This window comes from Suricata suricatta, chromosome 17 (assembly GCF_006229205.1).
Source record: "Suricata suricatta isolate VVHF042 chromosome 17, meerkat_22Aug2017_6uvM2_HiC, whole genome shotgun sequence".
Taxonomy (NCBI): Eukaryota; Metazoa; Chordata; class Mammalia; order Carnivora; family Herpestidae; genus Suricata; species Suricata suricatta.
The window spans coordinates 14,928,884-14,940,253 of NC_043716.1; the positions used below are offsets into that span (position 1 = coordinate 14,928,884).

Genomic DNA, 11,370 nt, shown 5'->3' on the forward strand with positions numbered 1-11,370 from the left:
TTTTAATAAAATAAAATCTTAAAGAAGAAACTCTTGGAGGGTATGTACCACAGGCACAGCTTTTCTGAGGTCAGTTTGGTAGCTGGTTTTAAAACCAATGTTGGCAGAGCTTTTTACCCAACGTAACCCTAGATTATGTCCTAAGAAATTAATTATAAGTGTATCTAAAAATAAGGTTACAAGGTTATTAGTCACAGAGTTCTTTATGATTGTGAAACATTAAAAAACAAACTAAATGATTAATTATAGGGAGCTGGTTGAGTAAAGTACAGTATTTCTCCAAGATGTATGACAGTAGATTTGAAAAGTAAAAGGGTCTGTCTTTGCACAGGATAAATGCAAGGCAACAGCACAAAACAATTATAAAGCCCTCAGATTCCAAGAACTTGGGAGAAATTAATACATGATCTCTGCCATCCAGGACCCTAGCAGATACTGCTGTTCTCCTACCCAGTATCCATCTTCCTTTCTCCCCTGCTTGCCCTACCCTGGTTGTATATGAGGTGGCAAAGGACCCAGTCCCAGGCAAGACACCCACTTTTTCTGCCTCTCTTGAACTAGGAGTGGCCCTTCTGCATCGTTCTGGTCAATGAGACCCAAGCAAAGCATGATGGGGCCTCAGCTAGGCTTTGCTTGGATCATTAAAAAAGGACTTCTTGCCTTTAATGCAAATGTGTGGCCATATTGCTGCCATGAGAAAAGGGTCAAGAATGAGCACAAACATTCCCTTGGTGCTGCTACTGAACCACACTAGAAGTAGTTCATCTTACTTTTGATTTAAGTGAAAAATATATGCCCCTATATGTTGGATTTTCTGCCACTTAAAATAAACACATTCCTGAGTGATATACTTCCAGCCCAGCAGAGGAAGCCTGTCCAATAAGCAATAAGACATCCTGGTGCTATGACAAAAGTATCTCACAGGTGAGACAGAGAGGAGGGAGGAGGCAACAGTGTGGGTGAGGGGATGGCTGGAAAAGGTTAGATGGTACTCAAAGGGAGGTGGTTTATTTATTTATCTTGAGAGAGCATGCGTGCGCACAAGCAGGGGAGGGGCAGAGAGAGAGAGAGAGATAGAGAGAGAATCCCAAGCAGGCTCAGCATTGTTTGCACAGAGCCCAATGCGGGGCTTGAACTGACAAATCGTGAGATCATGACCTGAACCCAAACCAAGAGTCTGACGCTGAACAGACAGAACCACCCAGGCGCCCCAAAGGGAGGCGGCTTATTACTGTGGCTGAGAGTAGATCCTAATGTCACACAGCCTAGGTTTCAGTCCAGGCTCCATCACTTCCTAACCTCTTGGTGCTCAGAAAGCACATGGTACAGGGCAGCCGCCCATCAACGGATATTGTTAACCAAGTGAGTGTGAAAGAGGATGATGAAGGGGCTAAGTACCCAGGCCTGCTTTAAGGATTAACTGGAATAACGCATGAAAAGCACTTAGCACATAGTAAGCACCCAATAAATCTTAGTGGCATTATTAATATTATTAATTGAATCTTGAAAGATGTGTGGGTGCTTGCCAGGCAGATGGGGACGGGAGCAGAGTTCTAGGCAATGAGAAGAGGCTTGGCAAAGGCACAACGTGTAAAATAGCAGTGCCCCTCAAGGGGACTATAAATAGCCCAGCACGGCTAGGACACTGAGCGAGCAGGAGAGCGAGGTGGCAGATAGCGCTGGAGAAGCGGGCACAGACCAGCACAGCGAGGGCCTGGCGAACCAAGCTAAGAGTTAGGCAGGACCCAGTGGGGGCCGCTGATCTGGACCATTACCTGCTGTGGGGTCTTGCCAGCCACATCATTGCCAAATATTGCTAATTTTAGATAACGCCACTCAATGCAGAAGTTCCTCTCAAGAGAGAGACAACGCAAGCAGAATCCTGTGACCTCCAGATCTCTTAGGAGTCATCTGGGTTGGGACCCCATGTGAACCTAGGATTACCTATTCCAAGTCTGTAATGGAGTCTGTGCCAGATGACAGAACATGAGCCGACTGCTGACAGACATGGGGACCTCAGACACACGCTTTTTGGGCAAGGTAAGAGCTGGCCTTGGGTGGGTTCAAACCCAGGCGACCAGCCCTCACTTCCACCATCCTAAGCTCCGGTAGGTGCAAGGGGAGGAAGGGGTGCCCAAATGGCTGGAGGTACACAGGCGTCAAGCTGTTCACAACCTTCCCGGAAGACTGTCCAGCACCAGTGATGGAGGGACACAGCCAAGACCATGTCCTGGGACACCCAACCTCCAAAACAGATGCTGGGGGTGGCTTGGGGGGTCTTTCCAACCTCTTCCTAGACACTCTAAGAACCAGTGGGTGCAGGGCAAAGTGAAGCTCTAGGTGTGGAACAGTCCTGCCCTCCCAGCAGGGGTGCTACAGAGGCTGACATGAGCCATGAGCTTACTTTCTGTCCTAGAATGGACACCAGAGTGGGGAAGGGCAAGCTTGAGAGAACAGCTGAGCGCAGCCCTATCCTGACCATCAGAGACCATCCAGAGTCTCCATCCGCCACACGCTGCATCAGGTGGTAACAGAGCACAGAGTCACGGATGCCATTCCTGGCCTCTGGGATCTCCGGTGTGATCCTACACGTGCGCACTGTCCTCTGTGTCTGTCCTGGGCACAGCCTGATGTCACCTTCCAAGTAACCCCATGATGGACAAATATTACAAAGAAGCTGAGCAAAAGAAAGCAGACAGGAAGAGTGTATACACAGGATTCCATTTATATGAAGTTCAAGAACATGCAGAACAATTGGAGGGTGATAGAAAGACTCATTAGTGGCTCCCTAATGAGCCCACTAATGAGGGGTGGGCTGTGGGAAGAAGTGGGTGTTGACTGGGAAGGGGCATGAGGGAACTTTCTGGGGTGCCAGAATATTCTGTATCTCGATCTAGGTGGTGGTTTCACAAGCAGCCATATGTAAAATTTAAAAACCAAGCAAGTAGTACCTTTATGATTCTCATTTACAATTGAGGAAGTGAGGGCACAGGGGGTGAGGTCACCTGATGGAGGTTTAATGGCTGTAAGTGGAAAATCAGGTTGAATAGTAGTCTGACATCAGGATAAGTGCTTTAACCACTGTCATCTGTGGGACCCGACGAATAGAACAAACCATGTGGGCAGGTTGCTATCAGAGCCCACGAGTGGAAGAAACAACTGGTGTCAAACTCCGGTGGAGGAAGAGAGCCATCTGGAGGAGGGTCTGGGCGTCCTTTGACGGGAAGTGAGACAAGAGGGGAAGGAAGCAGCTGTTCCCAGTGAGAAGAGCAGAGTTGCAGAGAGCAGGGTTACAACCGCACCCTTTTGTTCGGGACACTGCTGAACAGACTGGTGTCACCAGAGCTGAGGTCCCGGGGCCCTCCTGCATGGATAAAGTCCTTCCAACTTGCCATTCCTGTCCCCCAATTCACAGGAAATGACTCCGCTCCCTGCTCAGGCCTCCCCCGGATGCCGGGTGCTGGGCTAATGCCTGCATCGATCCTGTTGTAAAGCTGTGCACGAGTGGTTTTCCAACGCTGGTCCCTCCCCAGGAGAGCCACAGACCTGCTCATTTCCCCCCAAATCCTCTATCGCCCCAAATTCCTCCTCCAGCTAAGCTGGGTCGTCCCTACCTTCGCAGCAGGCCAGAACACTGGCTAGACTCAACAGTTGGGGTCAGTTCTGAGGCCAACAAGCCCTATGGTGACCCTCATCTCCTCCACACAGCGGAGGGGCACACCGGGCTATGAAATCCGGCCTCCCCGCAGCGTGGTGGGAGCTAAGACACAGAGGCTGGCTTGTAGTCTAAGGTCGCACCGACCATGCCACAGCTGGGCTGCCACAGTACTGAAAGAACTGTTTATTCAGCTCTGAGGGAGCACAGGGTGGCTCAGTCCATTGAGTGTCCGACTCTTGATTTTGGCTCAGGTAGTGATCCCAGAGTTGTGGGATTGAGCCCCATGTTAGGCTTTGCACTGAGTGTGAGGCCTGTTCAAGATTTTCTCTCTGTCTCTTTCTCTCCCCACCCCTCTCTCCATGCCTGGGTGGCTCAGTCAGTTGAGCATCCAACTTCAGCTCAGGCCATGATCTCACAGTTCTTGAGTTCGAGCCCCATATCGGGTGTGTTGCTGTCAGTGCAGATCCTGCTTGGGACTCTCTGTACCCCCCCTCTGTCTGTCCCCCCCTCCACTGTGTTCTTCTCTCTCTCTCTCTCAAAACTAAATAAAACGTTGAGAAAAAAAAAAAGATCCTCTCTCTCCCTCTGCCCTTCTTCCCCTCACACCCTCTCTCTCTTAAAAAAAAAGAAAAAAATTAGCTCTGAGGATTGTCAGCCGGCTGGCTCCAGGCCTCTCTGAGTGTCAGTTTCTCATCGCTGAGACAGGGATAACAATGCCCATGTCACAGGCTGGCTGTAAGATGACATTAAATAACCTAATTAGGTTAAGGAACTTGGACAGCGTCTGGGCAGAACAGTCCTCAGAAGAGCTCAGCTGAAGGAACAGGAAAGCTGGCTGGATGCCTTCAGGATCCTGTGCCCCCAGAGGACCCAGGAGACAACACTGGGAGCCCCTCAGCGGAGCATGGCACTAAGGTGAGGCTTTCCTGGACCAGCATCTTTCCAATGAACAAGCCACCTCCTTCTCAGTATCCCCTCCTCAGCAGCCCATAGAGGAGAGGGGCTGGGGTACAGGGTAGCATGGCGCTCAAGGGCACACGTAGGCTTTGAGTCAGACTCAGGTTAGAATCCCAGCATTCCCACCTCATAGCCATGTGACCTTGGGCAAGCTACTTAAGCCTTCAGATCCTCAGTTTCCTCATCTATAAATGGGGAAAATACATAATCTCATGAGTTTTCTGTGGGGCTCCAGTGAGAAAATACTTGTAGTGCGAGGCACCTGGCCCAGGGCAAACGCTAAAGAAACAGTAATTGTCGTTTCCACCTTGTCCCCTTCCCAAGCAGTAAGTGCCCTCAGGGATCTCCTAGTGCTTGAAAAACAAACAAAAAAACCGGGGCTTTGGACACATACAACTGGGTTAGGCTTCCTCCCTCAGCTGGCCCAGTTGTTCCTCGAGCCTCAATTCCAGGGGCTCACAGTGAGGAAGGCATCACAGGCCATCAGAGTAGTTTAACTCTTAAACTTCAAGACAACAGTTCCAACCTTTGCTGCTCACTGGAATGCCCAGGAAAGTTTGGAAACTACTGACACCTGGCTCCCACTCCAGAGACCCATGCAGAACTGGTGTGCTCAGGGATGGGGCGGGAGCCGGAGGGCTGGGCATCAGGGCTGGTAAAAGCTCCCCAGTGATTCTAATGTATTGTAAGGCTGAGAACCACCAGAATGAGACAAGGACCCTGAGTCGAATGAAATTGAACTCTGAAACAGCGCTGGGAAGCGCAGGAAAGGTAACTTGCAAGAGGGGGGTTTGAATTAAGTTGTGAAGGACAAGGAGGTCTACTCGGAAAGAGGCAGAGAAGGCGGATGTAAAGGGCTTGGCTCAGACTGTACACTGGGGTCGGCTGTCCCATTCATGCAGGGCCTGTGGCAGCCCATTGGCCCACAGGACAGCCTCCTCATCAGCTCGAGGATGTCACATGGGCTTGGAGCAGGGGCACTAACCCAGCAAAGGGACAACTGGAAGAAGGCATCAGCGACGTGGTAGTCGGTTCCTGGAGGTGCCACTGCACCACTGGAGTTGGAGAGCTTGGTTCTGGCTCTGCCAGGCTGTTGTGAACAGACTCATTGCCCCTACCCCCGAGGGGATGAGGCTCAGCCTCTGGTTGCAATGGAGATTCAATCAGATCCTCTATCTCCAGGCTCCCTTGGGGAGGGAGGCAGACCAGGGCAGCCTGGAGAAGCCAGGGCCCCAAAACCTGGGACAAAGGAATCCTAGGTATTGGGGTTCAGTGGCAGGGGCAGAAGGCGCAGGTGAGGGGCCTGCCAATGGCCCTGGGCAGAGAAGGGAGAGTGGCTTCACCAGTGTCCAGGCTCAGAGAGATCAAAGAGAAATGCTATTATCTGCACTGTGTTTTACAGTGAACAAAGCAAGCCCCAAGCTGGGGTCTCACAATATGCGGAGGTTGTCAGAGTAGATATTACTCCCCTATTTCACACAGGGGGAAACTGAGGCTCAAAGAGGTTCTAGGTCTTGCCCAGGGCCACCTGGCTAATAAACAACTGACCCAAAAATTAGAGTCTACTCTTTGGACCAAGTCCATTGCTTTCTGACATAATCAGCCACCCCGGCACAGGGAGGGGCCTAGAATTTCTAATTGCTCTGTAGAAAAAGCAGTTCTATGCCCCCGGAACATAGAGGAATTCTGGTGCAGAATGGCTAGATGACCTTGCCATAATGGAGGAAATCTTTATGTGTACATGAACAATAGTCAGTCAACAAGCATCTCCTATGTTATTATGTGCCAGATGCAATGAAAGGAACAGACCCCACGCAGGACTGGATGTCCCCACCACTGCTGCTGGTAGCACAGCAGCCAGTCAGCGGGTTACAATGAGTCAAGCCCGGGCCAGAAATCAGACAAATCTGGGTTCTGGTCCCGGCTTTTCCAGACTTCCTGCAAAGTGCTCATTCTTGGGGAGCCTCCACTTTCTCACTGTGAAATGGGAAGACATGGCTGTCCTGCCCACCCCCTGGAGCTTCTCTGAAGAGTGATGTAAGCTACCAAACAAGAAAAGTATTTAACAAACAGCGTAGCATTTGAGCAATCAGACAATAAACATTCCTCTACAAAGAAAGTCAAATTCACGTTTGGTCTTTGGTATATTCTGGTTTTCCCCACTAGGTGGCAGGAATCCAGAGGGCAAGAAGGGCCCGTTCTGGCACTCGGAACAATGTTCACACCCAGCGGATGCTTGGTAACTGCCAACTGGCGGAGACAGTTCCCTGAAACTCCTCCGAATCTCCCCCCACTAACAACCAATTCAATTATTTAGGGTCTCGGGCCAGGAGGTCACTCTGAAAAATCCTCCAGGAGTTCTAACCCTTGTTGGAGTTCACAGCTCTAACTTGTCTCCCACTTCCCCCCTGAACTGTCATCAATTGGTGACAAGAAAGGATCCTGGACTGATTGGATTTAAGGCTCTGCTCTGCTTCCCCTCTGCCTGCTGCTTGTGGGAAATGGCGCTTGGTCCCAAAGAGACAGAAGACGGAGTGGACAGGAGGCAATGAAGGGGGGGAATCAAAGGACCATTATGACAATGACTTTCAAATCCAATCCCACTTATCACCCGCCTGGGACGGTCTCCTTAGAGCCCCTCTCTCATATATAGTTTCATGAGTCCCTAGAGTATTTATGAAAAATTAAATGAAAAAAAAAAAAAAGAAAAATTAAGTGACTCAATCTAGAGCTGAGAGCAGAAAGGGACAGGAAGATAAGTAAATACAAGGTCCAGAGGGGTTAGTGAGATCCCTAAAGCAGCCTTGTACTTTGGTGGTAGCCAGAGTCCGGATCTACCACCTCTGCCCCCCACACCGGGGGTTCCTTTCAGTCGCAGGGCCAAGATGCTCCCAGCCTGCCCCTGCTTGCACACCCCCCAATGCAGAAACACTCCACGTCTCTGCTGTGGCTGCCAGGAGGTCAGGCTCGCTGGCATTCAGCTCCCACTGTTGACTCTCCACAGAGCTTCCCTAGAATTAAAAATAATCCTATTATTGAACACGGCCATACAAGAGTGCCTCAAAATTCATGTCCTTCTCTGTCCCCTCAGCTCCAGAGTGTCAATGTTTCTGCATGTTCCAACTTCCTTTTGTCTCCCACTGAAGAGGAGACGAGAGGACCTCCCCCAAATCAATGGGCTTTTCCAGAACCACCAAATCACCTTTCCTCTGAAGTTGTGCAAAGCCAGGTGAGGGCTGAGCTGGGGAAGAGCAATGTGGTTTGCCCAAACGGCTTCTTTCTGCTCTTTGCCCACACGCACAGATACATACACACAGGTGTACATGCATGCACACATGCACACGCAGACACACGCAGGCGCACACAGGTGCACACACATGCCCACACACACATTGGCATACACAGGTACATGCACACATCAAGGCCCCAACACCTGACTCCCTCTGCTCTGGTCGGCCCATGGGTTCAGAAGGTGCAGCCTCCATCAGCTGGGACCCTGCGTGACCAGGCAGAGCAGAGGCCCCAGCCTTCCAGCGATGGACTGGTTGGTGTGGGCAAGCAGGGAACCTTGCCAGTGTTAAGTCATGGGGACTCCAGCACTGAGCTGGCTCTACAGCATATCCAGCCTACCCTAAAACATTCCCAGCTGCTCCATATTAAGGTCAGCTGGCCAGCCCCAGTCTCAAAGATGGTCCATGAGTACTTCCCAATGCCCAACAGCCCCTTTCTCCTAACATTGCCCATGCCAGGCTCATGGGGGACCACAGCCACCCTCCTCCTATTCAGGAGAGAACCAGGAGCCCAGCACCCTCTTCTGAGGGCAGAGGGGGAAGGAAATCTGGAATGTCCTCAGCCTCAGGCAAGTAGGTTGGTTCTAGAAGCATCAACAGCTTAGTGTCTGGTAGAAGACGGCACCAGAGGGCCAAGCCTTCCCCACCAACTTGGCTCCCCACCCTCCAGGCCCACAGCAGTGAGTCCATCCCTGACCAGGCCCCAGGGATAGCCTAATGCTGATGTGTGAAGTAAGCCTGAAAGTAGATGGGGAAACACCGTATTCTTGTGGCAGTATCTGCAGCAGCCAGAAGGTGGAAGAAACCCACGTCTCTAATGGTGGATGAACGGATAAACAAAATGTAAATGTGGCATACACATACCGTGGAATATTACCCAGCCTTAAAAAGGAAAAGAATTCTAACACATGCTACACCATGGATGAATCCTGAGGACACCATCCTGAGTGAAATGAGCCGTCAGAGAAGGACAAATACTGTGTGATTCCACTCATGGGAGGCACGTAGAGCAGTCAAAGTCACAGACACAGGAAGTGGAATGATGGTTGCCAGGGGCTGGGTCAGTGAGAGGGGGGAGTTAGTGTTTAATGGGTACAGAGTCTCAGTTTTGCAAGATGAAGAGAGTTCTCGAGATGGACGGTGGTGAAGGTTGTGCAACAATGTGACCATACTTAACGGCGCGGAATAGCATACCTGAAAATGATTACGATGATAAATTTTACAGTTTATGTGTTTTATCACAATTTAAAAATGGAATAAAGTATAGTTTTTAAAACAGCAGACAGGGGGACGCCTGGGTGGCTCAGTTGGCTAAGCATCCAATTTTGGCTCAGGTCATAATCTCACAGTTTGTGGGTTTGAGCCCCACGTCAGGTTCTGTGCTGACAGCTAGCTCAGAGCCTGGAGCCTGCTTCTGATTCTGTGACTCCCTCTCTCTCTGCCCCTCCCCTACTCATGCTCTGTTTCTCTCTATCTCAATAATAAACATTAAAAATTTTTTAAAAAATAAATAAAATTAAAAAAGCAGACAGGAAGGAGCAGAAGGAGCAAAAACAGAGACAGAAACCCTGTCAAAGGGATTAATTAGCAAGGGGCCAGGGGACTAAACCAGGCCTGGAGCCCACTTAATTTCCTAAGAAGGTTTTGGAGTCACTTTCCAAGTTACAAAGGTAGCTTCTACCTCCAAAGTTCATTTCTGTTTGGCTGCCAACTTCCTGCACAAGACACGCCTGACTCTGCCAGGCATCTGTCAGTTCCAATTCCGATGCTCTCTCCCATCAGACAGCACCTGGGCACCTGCTGAGCCTTCAACTTGCCAGCACCAATGGCAATGTCTTGGAGAGCATGTAGAATGCCCCCAGGGGTCACAGCTGGAAATGTAGCTTCCCCCAGGTCACCACTTCCCCTGGCTGGGCCTCTACCCCTCTGTCACTTCCCAGGTCCTCCACTCAGATCCACACAGCTCCACCCTCCCACCTGGCTGGGAGAGACGCCAGCCTTACCTCCCGCAGGAAGGCAGCTTCCTCCAAGAATCAAGCTCAGGACCAGACATGGCCCAGGGGCTGACAGGGATAGGGGAGGGAAAGGAAAAAGAGATGTGTTAACGTGGCTCTCATAACAAGAGTGGCTGCAGACAACAGGCCAACAGAGACAGGTACCAGGGCCCACAGGGCTGCCAGTGTAAACTGGATCATCTGAGTGCAAGCAGACTGGTGGGATGAGGCCGGAGCAGCAAAGGCCAAGGTCAATCACCTCTGCTCCCAGGACAGCTCCTGGAAATGTCCCTTTCACACCTGGGCATGTGAGCACGAGAGGAGAGAAGGCACACAATACCCACAAAAACCAGGGCATAGCTGATGTCAGAGGCTTCATCTTACACATAGGACCTACAGGCAGGCATCGGGCACATCCCAGTCTCCTAGGAATACGAGAGCAAGATTCTGAACTGGGGACAAGAGAAGGGTTATAGGGCCTGAGGCTTCCTCCAGGACCCATGAAGGGACATAGTAATGTACAGTGCTTTGATAGCACTGATTTGATCTGAAATCAAATCCCAGTTTTAGCTGTGTGACCTCGGGCAACTCGCTTAACCTCTCTGTGCTTGAGTTTCCTCCTTTATAAAATGAAGATAATAATGACACTATCTCATCAAGCTTTGTGACAGTTAAATGAGTTAGCTCAAGACCAGTAATGTAGTGGCTGTTATTGTTGATCTTCTTCTCCTTATTTATCCCCCAAATCCTGGCCCTGGGAAAGACACTGAGAGGAAGCCTGCTTTGTCTGGTGTCTTCTCAGGGACTGGAAGGAGCTGCACATTGTGTGCACACTCCATGGGCTCCCCACATGCCCAAAGAGGCCCAAGAGAACAGCCCCACCCATGGCAGTCGTTTTGCCACTTTCGCTGCCTGCTTCTCCAGGGGCCACTATCCACTCTCAGCCATAGATCCAAGCTCCTTCCTGGGCGCCTGGGGCGCTTCAACAGGATTAGGCAAGCAATCCATGCGCGCGGGGGGCAGCGATCTGTGCCTCAGCTCCACCTGAAGCGGCAGAGCATGCAGCCCCGTGGGAACCACAGAGGCAGGAAGGGAAGAAAGGAGAGCCCTTGTGCACACACGTACAGGTCTCCCTGGGCTCCCGCAACTGCACAGGCCACAGCCATTAACACACAGAAGCTCGTGAGTGCAGTCCTGAGCCTTCCCTCCCATTGTTGGTATACTGACGTGTGTATGTGTGTCTGTGTGCGCGTGCGGGCGTGCGTGTGCATACACGTACACACATGCTCCTTGGCGTAGGCCACACAAGCTAACTCCCTATCATCGTTCCAGAAGGGAAGAGCAGAGACAGTAGTCAAAGAGCTCATGCTCTGGAGCCAGACTATCTGTGCTTGAATCCCAGCTCTGCCTCTTACCAGCTGTGTGATCTTGGGCAAGTCACTCAACATCTCTGTGCCTCTACTTCATGTTT

General features: G+C 50.8%; 1 protein-coding gene and 1 long non-coding RNA gene across 6 annotated transcripts in view; one reads left to right on the forward strand and one right to left on the reverse strand.

The window, feature by feature from the left end:
* The window catches only part of ABR (ABR activator of RhoGEF and GTPase), a 181,285-nt gene that overhangs the window by 98,416 nt on the left and 71,499 nt on the right, over window positions 1-11,370 (reverse strand). The window lies entirely within an intron of this gene.
* LOC115281783 lies at window positions 1,935-6,694 on the forward strand. The gene is made up of 3 exons (XR_003904403.1): window positions 1,935-2,040; window positions 4,422-4,573; window positions 6,549-6,694. It is a non-coding gene; the product is annotated as an uncharacterized LOC115281783 (long non-coding RNA).